General features: G+C 38.7%; 1 protein-coding gene across 6 annotated transcripts in view; it reads right to left on the bottom strand.

Annotated features, from left to right (window-relative positions):
- Positions 1 to 17,699, bottom strand: part of pclo (piccolo presynaptic cytomatrix protein) — a 301,666-nt gene that overhangs the window by 68,481 nt on the left and 215,486 nt on the right. The window lies entirely within an intron of this gene.

Below are 17,699 nucleotides of genomic sequence, written 5' to 3'. Positions count from 1 at the left end.
GGAGTATATTTAAAAAAGAGGAAGCTATTGTTAATGGTTTTGAAGATGAGGATGGGATGGTGCGTATGAAGCTTTCAGCAAGAAGAAGCTCATTCATGATAAGAATCATGTGAGCCATGATCATAGAACAATATGGATTTCTGCTGCATTAAAATTTTGATATACAGACTGTATTACAGAAATGGTCAGCAGATGACTTCCAGATGGTATGGTGACTGGATAGCTGTCTCCTGTATGTAATCTGATATAGGGGAGATGCTCCATGCAGTGACCACTGAACAAAGGAATATGGAGCCAGCAAAATGTGTTCTCTGGAATAAAGGAGCTTAGAGGATCAATGACAAGTATCACAAAAGACCCTCCTAGAAAGCCAACTGCTCCATCAGTGACAAGAAACTGCAGGTGCAGAGCAGGTAGATTCCAAGTAAGAATGTGCTATTTGGAAAATACCCATCCTGTTTTTGTTCTCATTTTTGGTTGGGCTTCCATTCTGTTTTTTAGGAAGTTCCCAAAATTAGGAGGGGAAAATGTCATTTCTTGGATCCGCAGCCAGAACCACCCTTGGTTTCAATGGGGGAAATGGTGAGGCTCCTCTTTCCTTCATTAGTTGCTATTGGGATGAAAATTGGCACACTTGGAGGACACTGTTATATCCTAGAGTTGCACTTTTTTGACCATAAGCACCAAATCAATTCAATATATTAGCAAGCAGTTTATTGAAGTATATATATATATATATAAGCCAAGCAATAAAAAGGATTAAAAGGTAAAGTCTCAAAAGGTTTCTTCAAAACATCAACAATAGTCCACCACTTCCAAGGTACAGGAATAAATCACAAGGTACAATATTGTAGAATCCAAAAACACAAGGCAGAATAAATCCCAAAAGACAAGGCATGAACTTGGTAAACTGGAATCAGGAAAGAATACACTTGGATTCAAAGAGCAAAACTTGGTATGACAGGAATCATGGATCAAAATCCATATACAAAACTTAGAGCATGAACAGGCATGACTGACATGAAGCACCAACATTGACCCCCAATGAAGTAACAGGTTTTCCCCTTTGCCTTAATAATCCTCCCCTGAGAAAAACACATTTCATTTCACTTTCTCAGCAGATAATTTATCTGCTCTTATTTCTCAAAGACGAACTGACCGATGAAGGAGCTGGGATCTCTCTCTCTGTTTCCAAAAGTCTCGCCTCCTATCTGTCAGCTCATTACCCTTTGCAGCTGCATCTGTATCTGAAGAATCTCCCTCAGAAAAGTGGCCCATTTTAGGAATTTAGCTTTAAGGCTCCTGTCTCTGTTCTGCAGAAGCTTCTGGTTCTAAGGCAAACCTGTCAAGACCATCATCGCCATTGCAGTCAGACACAGGCCCAGAATCAGACACAGGCCCAGATATCTCATTGACACCAAGCACTAACACAGGTAACACAGGCTGAACTACAACAGACACATTTACCATTGAAAGCGCAGAAGCCTCTGGCTCAACAGACATTTACCATTGAAAACCCCAAAAGTTTCAGAAATTTTTAAAGGAGAGAGAGATTCAAAGAGGTGAACTAACAAGAAGGGCTGGGGGGAGGGAAAGGCTGCTGGACTGGTGCAGGCACACACAAGCCAGAAGATAGGCCTGTGGAGGGTATAGCAGAGATTAAGAATCAGAGAGGGGAAAGGGGAGAGGAACTTAGTGAAATATCTTTCAGTCCTTCTTTTATTTTACTAGTAATTTTGCTAGGAAGGAGTGGCCTGAAAGATAATCAACTATGAAAATTTAATGCAGAAGAAAAAGGAATTTTCAAAAAACGATCGATTTCCTAAGCACTAAATAGTAGCACTGAGATACACAGAGCTAGTACATCTCTCTTTCTCAAACACCAGTTTTGCAAAAAGACACGTGATCTGCTTTATTTTTCTGATTGGCTCTGGCAAGGCTAAAGGTGGGGGTAGAAAAAACCCGAGCATGGCTGATCTTTGGCTGCCATGTGTCCTGTTATTGCTGGTCTCTGGCTGCCCCACTTGCCCACCTCATATCTGGAGCTGATTTTAGCTGAATTCATTGAATATGTAACGTCAAACTGATATCGTGCACAAACCTAATTTCAATGCACCCAGCCATACATGAAATTGTTTGAATGAGTAAAAAAGAACTGTATAATGAATACTTTATCTTAAGGGAGGCTTTTTTTTTACTATGATGGTGAGATCTATATATCTTGCAAAATATACTGACTTTAGAATCTTCTCACGGGACATTTTGAAAAGTGCTTTCAATAAAGAGTGAAATGCAAAACGCAAGGAACTAGGAGCGTCTACGTGAATGTTTGGAAGAAAAATAAGCTGCAGCCAATCTGTTGATGTGTGTAATAGCACATTGTAAACAGAGCTTTCACAGAGACATTGAAGCAGAGAGTGACATTTGGTGGTCAAGATAAGTCATTACAGTTAGCAACTTTAGCAACAAGTTGATTTAAGTTGATTTGGTTGTATGTTTATTATTATTATTATTATTATTATTATTATTATTATTATTATATTGTGTTTTTTCTGTTGCAAGCCACCGCAATTCCTTTTGGGGAGAATGGGTGGGATATAAATAAAACTTCTTCTTCTTCTTCAACATATTTCTTCCTTAATTTTTGAGTCAGTGGATGCAGTGCCCTCTAGGCTTTGGTCTAAGATCAGCGTTCTTGAAAGAAGGAAATCAGCGAAATCACTATGAAAACCAGCAGACATTTCACATTATATTGCCTGAAAATTTTGAAACTTGAATGGAAATGGTAGATTTTTGAAAAGAGCGAAAAGGGATTGAAGGTAGTCAAACAATCTCTGACTCAGATGACAACAACATTGCAGATATATGAAAAGGTACTTAATTTGGAAGCAACAATCTAGTAGGAAAAAAGAGGCAGGATGGAGAATACGAGTGAGATTTGGATAAGATTATTCTAATTGAACGAAGAGAATGCAATATGTCTCTGTATTTTAGATTGGTGCCAGAACTACCAAATAAAAATATCCTCATTTGGAGAAGCAAAGTAAGTGCAAATTGTATGTATTGAATTAATTCCTGGGTATTCAATAGAATTTACTAAGAAAATGGGAATACAAAAAAGAGCTAGAGTGAGGAATGAGATGAAGATTTGGAAGATTTTTTTTCAGATCAAGATTTAGATAAATAAATGAAGGCTACAGATGGAGTGGGAGAGGAAATTAAAGGTGCTGACAGTGTGGACTTTTCCCATTTCTCAGATGCATAATGGATCTGAAATGCATTAACTGGAACCTAAAGGGAATAAATCCACCCTACAAAAGGACAAAATATTTCATTACTTGAATTGATTTAAATACAATGTCATTTGCTAACAGAAAAAGCATCTTGAAAGCATGAAGCTTTTGCAACACCCTAAACTGGGGAAATAATTTATTTCTCCTGCAATAAAAGGAGATATTGAGGAGTGATTTATGTAAAATCAAAGCTAGCAGCAGGAAAAAATAGTTGAAGACCCTAATGGTAGATGTGAGATGGTAAGATTGATAAAGGTTTTAAATTTTAGTGGAAGGGATTTATGCCCCTACAGAAAATAAAGCTGTTATATACAAAAATTAATAGCTAGTATTGAGTTATTAATGAGATAATTGGCTACTTTGAGGAGACTGAGGGTTCTTTCCACACAGCCGTATAACCCAGAATATCAAGGCAGATAACCCACAATATCTGTTTCAACTGGGTTATCTGAGTTCATACTGTCATATATTCCAGTTCAATGTGGATTTTATACAGTCGTGTGGAAGGGGCCTGAGTGATCACTCCACAAATGGATAGGATATCAAGATTCAACAAGGGAAAATAACTAAATCTCTTTTTAAAAAAATCAGTGGGTTATTTGGGGTTAGTCAATGAATGAAGAATTAAATATTCAACAATTTATGTTTTTTTTCTATAAGGCTTTTGTTAATGGAATTATAAAATAAATTTTTCTAAACACAGTCCAGTAACCTTAAGTTTTGTTATCTGGAAATGGAATGAAACATTGTAGAATATTTAGAGGGTAACATGGGTAAAAATACTAAGATTCAAATGTTGTAAGGTGTGAGTAAGGCTTTTATGAGAGATTGTTTTATACAACAGAATTCTGAATTAAAGAAAAAGAGACAAGTCACTTCATAATGAAATCAAAAGAGGAATTTAAAAAACCTTCCCATGAATATAGCAGTACTTAATCAGATAAAGAGTTTGCAGAGATAGTTATCAATGGTGACTGTAAATGAGATGGAGATAAAGATACATTATGCAAAGCAAAAGAATTTTGAGTCTGTAGATAAGCCATGGAGTTGGCTGGCATATAAATTGAGAAAAGAGAGAAAAATTAATTTCGAAATTACAAAAAGGGAAATGAGTTCCTTAATGACAATGCAAATATTTGAAAGTCCTTCCACTGTTACTATCCATGACTATATCAAAAGCAACAATTTTCATTGCTAAAAGTGAATGATACACAGAAGGCATGAATTATGGTTAATGGTGTGTTTCCTGAATGATGTGATCTATAGAAAGGAACAAGACAAGAGTTAAACTCTTGGGTTAAACCCTTGTGCCACTGAACTGTTGACTTAAAGGTTGGATGAACTGCTGACCTGAAGGTTGGCAGTTCAAATCCACGAGACGGGGTGAGCTCCTGTCTATCAGCCCAGGTTTTGCCAACCTAGCAATTTGAAAACATGCAAAATGTGATTAGATAAATAGGTACCGCTTCGGCAGGAAAAGGCAAAGAGATGCTTCAAGCAATCTTGCTGGCCACAAGAGGTGACAACGCAGGTCCTCGACTTGAAAATGGAGAAAATGCACCTCTCCAGAGCCAGAAATGAAAGGAGAAGCCTTTGCCTTGTTTATGTTTGTATGTCTCATTGTATGTGATTGTAATGGCATTCAATGTTTGCCTATGTAAATGCTGTAATCCACTCTGAGTCTCCTAGGGCAGAAGGGTATAATATAAATAAAGTGTATTATTATTATTATTATTATTATTATTATTATTATTATTATTATTATTATGTGCCAAAATTACTGCTTATTTTATACCTTGAGGTTTTAAATAGGGCAATAACACAAGATGAAAGAATTGAAGGGCTAAAAATGAGAAGGAAATTTATAAATCAAGGATGTTTTCATATAATTTAGTGAATCTATTAGAGGATGTTTTGGAGAGCATAGAAACATTGCTAGAGATATAAAAAGTCTGGAGAAGTGGTTGAATGTATATAAAAAACAAAAGTTAGTGATATTGACAAAAATAAGAGAAAGGAGTCTTAAACACAATTGGTGAAAAAAGATGGGTTTGCAATAGAGAAAAAGTTGAATTCTATAACAAAAATCAATTTTATGTTATTGAAGAATAATTATGTTAAGACATGAAATGATATTAAGAATGATTTACAGAGATAGGCAAACATTAATCTGTTGCTTCTAGTGAAATTAAAATAAATGTTTTCCAAAGAATGTCATTTTTGTTCCAGGCATTACTGATATTGATTGACTAATGATGTGCTATTAGCAATGTAGAGAGACTTATTGATTTTCAGATAGCAAAGGAAGAAACCAAGAGTTAAATATAAAACTTTACAAGACACAAACCAGAGAGGGGCATAGGGGTTACTGGATCTGAAAATGTAATTTTATCCATGCTATTTTGAAATGAATAACTCTGAATTTGCATACAGTTTTGTACTGATGAGGAAAACTTGATTGGTAAGATGTATATAAACTTCTATTAAAAACCGAGTTGGAAGAAGAAGTTAGAGATTGGGCTCAAGCTTTTGGTCATAACATGCAGACATAACAATGGTAGAGGTTTAGACAGCCCAATATCACTCTACATTTTCAAAATCATAGAGAGCAGTTGGGAAGAGGACTTAGCTGCACATAACTGACCTATTTTGGGGAGCAGAACACCTTTGGGTGCGTCTACACTGTAGAATTAATGCAGCAACACCATTGTGGTGTGGAATGACTTTGGGTGGACAGAGCCACATGACTTGTTACTTTCCAACTGCCCCTTTGATTAGGGATTGCAAGAAAGAGAAATGTTTCCATCCGGGCTCTACCATGAATTCATTATCTGTCCAGGAATAAATGTCCTTCTATCAGCCTGATCTAAAATCAGTTCCTAGTGTTAGCTAGAGTCGACTCTTTAAATCAATGAAACTAATTTACATTTTTTTGTGATCAAGAACCCAATTCATTAATTGGCTTGTTGCTGTCTGGATGGAGACCACAAGGGGGCACTAGAGAGAGAAGGATAGTTGATTTTACAGGGGGGAGTTGAAGAAGAAAACTATTTTCCCCATTTGTGCTAGTTATTTCCCCTCAGAACCAAGGGTTGTTTCCACGACGGGGACATAGGTGCGTGGAGTAATAGGAAAACAGGGAGAAATTGTTTTCCTCCTTCAACTCACCCTCCACCCATGTAAAATGGACTATCCTCTCTCTAGTGCCCCCTTGTGACCTCCACCTTGGATAATAGAACTGTACCATTGGCTTTAATTCAATTGGAAATAACATGGGTTACAATACTGATTTACCAGATGAAAAATTTAATATTCTAACAGAAATGACAAATATTATTAATGGAGAAATTACAAAATGGTTGATTGGGGGAGGGCTTAACATGTACTCTGTGCACCAGAGTGGCCATTTTATAATTTATACTTTTATGTTGGTTTTTTGCCCCAAAATATTGTTCACTATATATATTCTCCAGCTTAAAATAGTCATGCACTGGGGATAGGAATCTTCTGGATCACGATTAGTTATTAAACAGTTTGTAATGTATATATTGAATTAGTTATAATATGGTTTTATATGTTTTAATTTTTCTGAGGCATCTTTTTGAGCTTTACTGGTCTAGCAGAGATCCATAGTATATACACTCCAATTGCCTTACTGCCAACAGAACCTATGAGGATGCCTGCCACCAGGCCTGTAGCCGGGGGGAGGGGTTAGGGGTTCAACCCCCTCCCCCGTGAATTTTTTCAGGTTTAAAAAAAAACCTGGTTTACTCATGAATTTCAACTGGTTAACCAAATCCCCATGCTAAGTCTATGAGACGCAAAAAATTAAGAGTCCCTTCAGGCACTATCTCAAGCAGATATTGACAGGTCTGTAGCCGGGGGGGGGGGGGGGGTGTTAGGGGTTCAACCCCCCCCCCCCAAATTTTCAAAACCTCTCCCCAATTTTTTTTTCTGGCTACGGCCCTGCCTGCCACAGACGCAGGAGACAATGCTACTGGAACATGGCCATATGGCCTGAAAAACCCACAGCAACCCAGTGATTCTGGCCATGAAAGCCTTTGACAATACATTCATAGTATATTTTTCTTGTTATAAATGCAAAAGGACCTTTACATACATACAATCAAACTATGTTTTTACACTGTTCCTGTTCATTGCTATGGGGTTTCAATAGAAAAAATGGATCATGCTCTCATTAGTTAATAAAGGTCACTGCAAAACCAAACACCACAGCATTTTCACACACAAGATGCATAAATTCCTTGATCTATTCCCACTTACTCATATGAAACAAAGTCACCTAATGCATCCTGTATTTTGGAAATCTGTGTGTACCATAAATAAAACAAAATCTGGTAAGGAAATATAATAAAATCTGGTAAGGAAACCATAAATAAGAGAAAGTAGATATACAGTGCAGAAACAAAATTGTGCATCCCAAAACATTAGGCAGATATTCTTGAGAAAACCTTTTCAGGAAAGATATGATAACAAGATAAAGTGAAGAATTAGTAAATTACATGGAGATGCAAAAGAGATTTTGAAGTATAAGTTAATTAATATCAAATCTCCTGATGTTATTAATTATCCAAAGTTTAATATAGCTGAAGAGCGACTGGTAGTAAATTATATTGATTTATTTTACTAAGGCTAAATTTAATCATAACCTGGTGAAAATGCAGAATAATAATTGAGCCAGAATTACACTTGTTGTTGAGATATTGTCAGTCTAGAATTTTTCCTTTGTAGAGTCGCTTGTCCAATTTGAAAGAAAAATTGTTAAGCGAGAAAGGTACATTTATATGAATAGGTATGTTTGGGAAAGTGTGTGTTGAAATGGTAAAATATATTTGCTGTATACAACTAATCAGGTACCGATTATCTTTGAAAATTCTAAATGATCTGCATATTAATTATTAACCATATTTCTGATGTGATAGTAAAATACAGAGAACAGTACTTTAATTTTCTTTGATGCCAACGTATATGCAATGTGGTTGGCTTTCCACTTTTATGGGTTTCACATTCTCACTTTTAATTATTTGCACGTTTGAAATTCTACCACTTCCCAAAGTTGAGCACCATATGAACATTCAAAAACATCAATGCAGGTATCGCTTTAGTTGGGTGGAAAAAGGTGCCCCTGAAAAACATGCTGGCGGTTCGATCAGGAAGACTTCTATGGACAACAAGACACTTCGGAGTGGAAGAATGGAATAACAGCATCTCCCCATGGCCAAGTTGGGCACAGCCTCCAAAAATGAAAAAAGAGCAAAGGCCTTGCCCCTGTTTATGTACGGTATGTCTGTTTGTGTCAATTGTATAATGGCATTGAATGTTTATCATATATGTACCTGTAATCTGCTCTGAGTCCCTTTGGGGAGAAAGCGTGGAATATAAATAAAGTATATTATTATTATTATTATTATTATTATTATTATTATTATTATTATTATTATTACTACTATTATTATTCTGAGGGAATGTGGGCCACAAATCCCTGTTCTGCCTGGTGAAACAGAGACTTGCAGTACACAAGCAAGAAGAGGACCTGGTTCTCATTGCTTAAATAACTGCTTCCTATATTTCACCATCTCTGTTCTAATATCTGGGCAAAGGAAGAAGACTAGTGAAGGAACAGTATATGAGGTAAACAGAAAGAGGAGGAGGAACCAGGTTCACTTGGTAAGTGATCGTGTAGGCGCAGATTTGGGTCCTCTTCTTCATCTTGTGAGTCTCTTTTCCTGGTGAAACAGAGACTCATTGCCACCACATGTGTATATACCCCATTTCTGGCAATGTAAATATGTACAGAGGTTCTGGGGAAAAGTTATAATAGAAATAGAAAGCATTATGAAGAAAAAATTAATAGAAATCTGGCAACTATATTGTTATCTTTGTACGATACAGCTGATTGGAGAGAAAATGAAAAGAATTTGATAATGTTGTTAATGGCAGCAAGGCTATTAATAGCAAAAAAAATGGGAAAGGAGGGGTAGAAATTAAGATAAAAGAATAGTATAAGGAAATATGGAAATTAGCAATAAAGGATGAATTAACATGTAATTGAAAGGCAAAAAAAGATCTAAGGAAAAATAATAATTTTGAAAGCATATGGAAAAAAATTACTGAAGAAGCATTGAGAAAAGAAGATGGGAACAACCCTCACCAGAAGAAATGAAGTTCTGGTGGGATCACAAGAAAAGAAGGACTCCAGAGATGAGGAGCACAATGGGGCAAATGAGAAAAAATAAATATATGAATTATAGAGATTGTATTTTGTAACAAAATGGAATGGTTTAAAAAAAAAAAGAAAAAAAGAATCAGATATTCATGGCCCACAAAAAAGAGATGGAATCAACCTATGCCATTTCACTTACCCTGCAGATCTGGTTCTTCTTCCTCTTCCTATCTTTCACAAATTGCTGTTCTGCCCAGGCAAAAGAAGACAAGTACTGGGGGGAACAGGAACAGATAGAGGAGGAGGAACCAGATCCACTGAGGCTGGTTCCTTATCTTCTGGTTTGCAACATATTGCAAGTCTCCTCGGTGTCATACTTCCTTGGCCTGGGAAAAAGAAAGACTTGCCCTATGCACCGAGGTTTCTGCAGGGTAATTGAAGTTGCATGCAGAATCGGATCATCCTTTTCTCTTTTGGGACTGTAGTTGTGATGCCATATTACTCCCACTAAAGTTATTTGCAGTTTTTTCACTTTTGCAGGGAAGTGGAAGAATGACTATACAGACAAGAAGATATTATTGCTTAAGTTAATGTGAGAGTAGGTAATGGAGGCTTGGGAGTAGGAAGCAAGGGCATTTTAGTTTGTCATTTTCTCATGTTATTATCTTAGGTTGTTCTATGCTGCATCTGCACCAGGTGCAAGAAAAATTGTACATATGTTCATATAAATATATGATGCATTCCCATATATGCATATTTCCAAACATATTCCTCTAATATTATGCCTTTTTTGAGGCATAGTTATAGTGTTTCTTATAACCATACAACATTTTACAAACTAAGTGTAACCCTCAGGAACAAACAACATCCACTGTGGAAAAGGAAACTGTTCATAATTAAAACAATTAAAACAGTAAAACAATAACATCAATTGAGCATGCATTCATTGGCCCTTGTCCTTATCGCAATATTAAAGATCAATCTGAGACCAATTAAGTAACGAAAGGGGTCTTATTGGAAGAGCAATAAAATATGCAACAAGGATGGGGAGATGGTATTTATTTGTTTTATGGCATCATGGTTAAATTTGCAATGCAGCATGTAGGAAAGGGGAACAATCCCACAGGAACAATAATTCTCCTTAGCAGAGTACTAGTGGAGGTTTTTTTCTCAAGGAGGGGAGGAAGTGGCACATTTGTACAAATTTCTGGAAAAGGTTATTTGTTACTTAAAGGAAGGTCTTTAGACAATTAATCCCTAAACTTACTAGAGAAATATGTAAATAGAGTTTCAAAAAGTTATGTATTTTATTTGTTACTTTCATCAACCTGTAGGAGCCCCCAGTGGAGCAATGGGTTAAACCCTTGTGCCAGCAGGACTGTTGACTGACAGGTCAACGGTTCAAATCTGGGAAGAACGGGTGAGCTCCCTCTGTCAGCTCCAGCTTGCCATGCAGGGACATGGGAGAAGCATTGCGGTCATCTCGCAATGAGTCAGACCAAACACGGGCATGTGACTATGTAAGGGCTCTGTGGCAGTAAAGGCCGCAAATAAATCTCACATTGCGGGCAAGATTGCATTTGCAAGGAACCGTCCAACTGAGCTGTTTTGAATGGCCAGAGGTCTGTTGAACCCCACCACCTATGACAGGGTCTCTGACCCTTCGACAGCTTGCTGTGGGGCATTTGCTCAGTTCTTTGTGGATAAAGTCACTCTGATTCACTCCAATCTGGACGCCACAGTTACTGCAGTGTCTGAAGATGTAGAGAGAGCACCTGCTTGTCCAGTTTTAATGGATTCATTTCTATTTGTGCAACCCGAGGACGTTGACAAGATTCTTGGAGAGGGGAGGGTGACTACATGCATCCTAGACCCCTGCCCATCCTGGCTGATAAAGGAAGCCGGAGTGGGTTTGGCAGAGTGGTTAAAGGTGGTGGTTAATGCCTCCCTTAAAAGAAGCTGTGATAAAACTGCTGTTGAAAAAACCATCACTGGACCCCACAGATTTGAAAAACTTTCAGCCAGTTTCCAATCTCTACTTTCTGGGCAAAGTCTTGGAACGTATGGTTGCCTCGCAGCTCCAGGGGTTCTTGGATGAAACTGACTATCTGGATTTATCGCAGACTGGGTTCAGACTGGGTCATGGAACTGAGACAGCCTTGGTCGCCTTAGTAGATGATCTTCACAGAGAGCTCAACAGGGGTAGTGTGTCTCTGTTGGCTCTCCTGGACCTCTCAGTGGCCTTCGATACAGTAGACCACGATATCCTTCTGGGTTGCCTCACAAGGATGGCTCTTGGAGGAACTGTTTTGCAGTGACTCCAGCTCTTCCTGGAGGATTGTACCCAGAAGGTGTTGTTGGGGGACACCTGCTCAGCCTCACAGCCATTGTTCTGTGGTGCCCTGCAGGGTTCAGTATTGTCCCCCATGTTGTTTAAAATCTATATGAAGCTGCTGGGTGAGATCCTCTGGAGTTGTGGAGTTTGATGTCATCTGTACGCAGATGACATCCAACTCTACTACTCCTTTTCACCAGATGCTAAAGAGGCTGTCCAGATCAGGTTTCGGTGGTAGCTAGGGGGGCTTTCACACAATTAAAACTTGTGCGCCAGTTGCGTCCATACCTTGGGGAGTCAGACTTGGCCACGGTGGTCCACACTCTCATTACATCTAGGATAGACTACTGCAACAAGCTCTATGTGGGGTTGCCTTTGAAGACTGTTTGGAAGCTTCAAATAGTCCAAGGAGAGGCAGCTAGGTTAATAACTGGGGCAAAGTACAGGGAGCACACACCTCCCATGTTGCGTTAGCTCCACTGGTTGCCAGTTTGCTACCAAGCACAATGCTGGCTTTGGCTTATAAAGCCCTAAATGGCTCCGGCCCAGTTTACCTGACCAAACGCATCTCCCTCTATGAGCCACCACAGAGAATAAGATCTTCTGGGGAGGCCCTGCTCTGGTCCCTCCACCGTCACAGGCGCAATGGGGGGGGGGCGTTGAGAGACACCGCCTTCTCAATGATTGCCCCATGGCTATGGAAATCCCTTCCTGGTGAGATTAGATCTGCCTCCTTCCTCCTGTCTTTTAGAAAGAAGGATGTGGGACCAAGCCTTTGGGATAGTGCAATAACGGCAGCAATAGGAAATTTCACCCTGCTGACCGGATCTGGTATGGCTGACTTGTGATGGTTTTAAATAATTGTTTTAATGTGGAGATAACTGATTTTAGTGTTTATGTATATTTATAGTTTATTTTATGTTCCAGCATTGAATGTTTGCCGTATATGTGTTGTGCTCCACCCTGAGTCCCCTTTGGGGTGAGAAGGGCGGAATATAAATGTTTTAAATAAATAAATAAATAAATAAATGTCGCCTTGTAAGTACGAATTTAACAAAACAACTGACAAAAATGCACACATCTACTGGTTTGCCTGCCTCAAATGATAAAGTCTTTAGTACAGAAAATAAATGCTTTTCCAAATACATCAGTGGGACTTTAAATTTTTTTACGGTTGGCAAGAGGGCATTCACATGCATTTCCTGCTACTTTGCAACACGTTTTCCTCACCTTATTTTGAGAGTTAAAAATAAACTGAAGGAAGCAACCATGCTAATGTTATTTTTGTCTACTTCTTTGGCATAAATCACACCAGAGCTCATTACTGCTACAGACACCTGAGTTTCCTCTCTAATTCATCACTCTGTGCATGGCAAACATTTTCTATTATTACAGCAATTAATGATAGCATGATCTGCATACTTGTTAAAATGGGCAGTCTGTTCCTCATTAAAAAAGTTGCTGCCTTGTATCCAGTATTGCTGCATGGGCAGCCTGTGATACATCACTGCTGTCAACAGTAGTTATTTCAAAATGAAAGAGCTGGAAATTCAAAGACCTGGGAGGAATCCAAAACTAATTGCACTCCATCTGCAAATTGAATGTTGTCCAGTTCATTGCATTATAGCAGAATCCCACTCATGAGACTCCAAAATACCCCATTTCTCAATGCAGGCAGAAAGGACAAATGAAATTAACTATTAGGGCTTGCACCTGTTAAAAATACTTCTTGTCTACCTATGGAGTTTTGACTAGTTGGGCTTTTAAAATGTGCACATAAAATTATCTGTTTCAGTAAATCTGGCCAAGAGCTCGAACACTGTTTCCATCCTAAATACCTTGGTGTCACCTTAGACCGAACACTAACATATAGGAAACACTGCATGAACACCAAGCACAAAGTAGCTGCACGCAATAACATCCTGCGGAAACTGACTGGAAGTGCATGGGGTGCAGACCCACAAGTAATAAGAACATCAGCCCTGGCCTTGTCTTTCTCAACTGCAGAGTATGCCTGTCCTGTTTGGCACAAGTCTGCCCATGCAAAGCAGGTGGACATAGCACTGAACGAAACATGTAGAATAATCACAGGATGCCTTAAACCTACACCTGTTGATAAACTCTACAAGTTAGCTGGCATTGCCCCCCCCCCCCCCCGACGTGCAACGGGAAGTTGCTGCTAACTGTGAGAGAAATAAGGTCGAACATTGTGAAAGCCATCCACTGCATGACTATCAGCCTCCTCCCACCAGACTCAAATCAAGGAAGGGCTTCATGAGAACCACCACTCTTCTTGATATTCCTCCAGCAACAGCAAGGGTGTCCCTCTGGGCAGCTAAACCAGGCAATTCTAACTGGATGGCCCCCCAAGAGGGTCTGCCTCCAGGGGCAAACCAAGAATAGGCAACTTGGAAGTCCCTAAATAGACTGAGAAGCGGAGTGGGCAGATCAAAAGACAACCTGGCAAGGTGGCACTACCTGGAGGAATCTTCCACCTTGTGTGACTGTGGAGCTGAACAAACAACTCCTCATATGTATGCTTGCCCACAATGCCCTGCCTCATGCACGGAGGAGGAGTTGTTTAAAGCTACGGACAATGCGATTGCTGTTGCCTGCTTCTGGTCCAAAACTATTTAACTGTTTGTGATTCCTTTATTTTATCACTTTTAAACTTATTTATTATGCAATGCTTTTGACACAAAATAAAAAAAATAAATCTGGGGAATGACAAAGATGTTGCCTTTGTCCTCTCCAGATTTGAAATAGCAGGCTTGCGAGATAAAGTCCCTAGAAAATACATCTCCTCATGTGTGAAGAAAAAAAAGAATATCTCTTCTATTTAGAGATCCTGCTGCTAAATATGTTGGTGCTTGTGTAAGCCAGGATGGGAAAAATATGGCTGTGTGGACACATGTACTCCACTAGTCTGTTTTGCAGCATTTGATCCCTCCAGTCTCCCTGGACCACTCTCTCTGGGGATCTAAGGGCACTTCCAGGCAGCGCCAAAATCCTTGTTTTGGAACTAAGATAAAAAAATCCCGGGATCTATTAGCAGGTCCACACAGAGACCTGTCAGTTCTCCACCGTCCCCATAGCCTTCCTCTGAAGGGTGGATGGGGGACATTTGGCAGAAGCCTGGAGATGAGCCCGGTCAACATTTCTTAATAACAACAACAACAACAACAACAACAACAACAACAACAACAACAACAATAATAATAATAATAATAATAACTTTATTTTTGTACCCTGCCTTCATTTCCCCGAGGGCACTCAGGGCAGCTTACATGAGGCCATGCCCAGGTAATTACAGTCATTTGAAGAAAAAAAAGCACAATATTAGCATTATATATTACTATATTGTACTATAGCACTATACCACATTTTCTAACATTACACCATTAAGCTGTATTTCTGGCATTGCAGAGGGATTAGCTGGTGCTTGCTGGAAAAGCACTTTGGCTTTCTCAATGTTCAGTGAGAGGTCGAGCTTCCCGTATGTTTTTGCAAAAGTGTTTAGAGTGGCTTGCAGGTCTTCTTCTGAATGCTCACAGACTACGTTATCATCGGCATATTGGAGTTCTATAACAGATGCTGTTGTGACCTTAATAAAACATTCCTTCTGTTATGCACTGGACTGTATATATGTGAATATCTTAATATAAACACAAGCAAATTCGCATGTGCACGTATGAGGTCCGGCGCATAATGGAGGGAATTAAAATAAAGCTTCCATTGGATTTCTCTCTTCCCCCAATTCTTAATTCAACCTCTGTTTAAGATTATAAAGTGTAAAATAAAGAGTTTTAGAGAGTTCTAATTGGTCTCCGTTTGTGCTTCCTTTGAACCACCTATGTGCTTGTTTGACAGCGTGATCAGTTGATCAGCTGTTTTGTGCTGATCGAGCTATTTTGAGCCTGATAAGTTGATCAGCTGTTTTGTGCAGGTATATACAGTCATGCAAAGGAGTGTTTTTGTCAGGCTGAATTGTATTTTAAGCACAACTTTTTAACACGTGCTTTTTACTTCTTAACCCGATCACTCCCGCACTTTGGCCAAACGTTGTTTAGCCACCCCCTTTTAACCTGGTTACTTCTGGGCTTTACAGCATGTGTAGAAGGGCCCTAGGAGAGAACTGGCTCTCTTAGAACCCTCTGGGCTTTAATTTAACCTTTAAAAAGGTTGCATAAACCCTTTGTACCACAGTCTTTAATCCAAAACAAACCTGGAAAACATTTAACCTTTAAATCCAAAATAGGTAGTTTTGGATTCTTTTTTCTTTGGCGTGGTCGTTTTGGCAGCATCTGTGGCTAACAATACTTCCAGGACTGAAAATGGGTCTACAGAAGAGCCATATCTACCCTTTTATACTATGTAATTATAGTATTGTGATTCTACTTTAACTGCCATGGTTCCTTCCTATGCAATCTGTGAATTTGCTATCCAGGGAAGGTTATTTCAAATTGTCCAATAATTAATTCTTTGCTTCACTCAACTACAAGATCTAGAGTTCCATAGGATGCAGATACCGCAGTTAAAGTGGAATCATAATGTTATAACTATGTAGTATGAAAGGGCCCCTGGTATAAGTATTCCACACAATTTCTATCACATAGAAACTGAATTACAATGTGATTCGTTAACATGCAAATGGTGCATCAGTTTGGGTGCACTATGGATTGCTAATATATAAATGCTGCTACTTAAGGAATCTGGAGCAAAACATTGCATCTGGCAGCAGCATGATCAGTACAGGGAGAGACAGGGTCAAAATTGGACTTCATTTATGTAGAAATATTCATGTCTGACTTAATGGTAATTTCTTGCTATTTGGAATTTTTCTGATGAATATGCATAGTGGGATTGTTCTATATATGATGCAATGCTGTCTTCACACATTTTTTCTTTGGAGCTTTAATTCAAAAATATGCAGCAACCAATTGGTAAATATCACTGGTGATATTGGTCTACTCTAGTCAAGATGAACAACATATATCAGACTATTTAGACAATTCTCAGCTTGAGTTTCAAGCTGCATACATTAAATTATTAGGAACAAGGATGTGGCTTGTTAATTAGTAAACTAAATATAGTATTGTTAGACCTGTGCAGATTGTGATGTTATTGTTTGGAATGAATTACAGAAATTATGATGTATAAATGTGCATGCAAATGCATCTTAGCTTTGGGAAAAGAGTCTCTTGGAAAAGAGATTTATCGATCTAGGTGTAGCTTCCCGGCTGGAAGCTCAGGAGAAAGAAGTAAAAACAGTTTTTTTTAGGGTTGTTGTATGTCTTTCGGGCTGTTTTTTTTTATTGTGACAGAAGCTAATTAAGGCAAGTCACTTCTGGTATGAGAGAATCGGCCATCTTCAAAGGTGTTGCCCAGGGGACTCACACACAGATGTGTTTCTATCCTGCAGGGAGCTTCTCTCATGTTCCTGCATGAAGCTAGGGCTGATAGATGGGAGCTCACCCCATCTCGCAGATTCGAACTATCAACCTTCAGGTCAGCAGTTCAGCTGGCACAAGGGTTTAACCCATTGCACCACCGCTGCAGCTCTGAGTAAAAATTGTGCTTGCCCATGAAATAATACTCAAAGATTTAATATCCAATATCTCAGAAGGAAGTACAATATCTAAAAGGTCACTCAGTCCTGATAAATGGAAAATGTTACTTTTAAAAAAAAATTCTATGATAATTATTAAGAGACATTAAGATTTACCTTTTTGAACTGAAGTTTGGACGTATTTCGTATCAGACAATTGGCCCAAGCTGAATGGGGCAGATTTGTGAATAATCAAATTGGCCCAGACTGAATTTTGTGGTGAGTGCACATCTCTAGTTATGGTTCATTTGACATACGTTTCAGAAAGACAGGGCATAA

Source organism: Anolis carolinensis, chromosome 5, assembly GCF_035594765.1.
Source record: "Anolis carolinensis isolate JA03-04 chromosome 5, rAnoCar3.1.pri, whole genome shotgun sequence".
NCBI lineage: Eukaryota > Metazoa > Chordata > Lepidosauria > Squamata > Dactyloidae > Anolis > Anolis carolinensis.
This window is presented reverse-complemented; position numbering and strand designations above follow the sequence as displayed.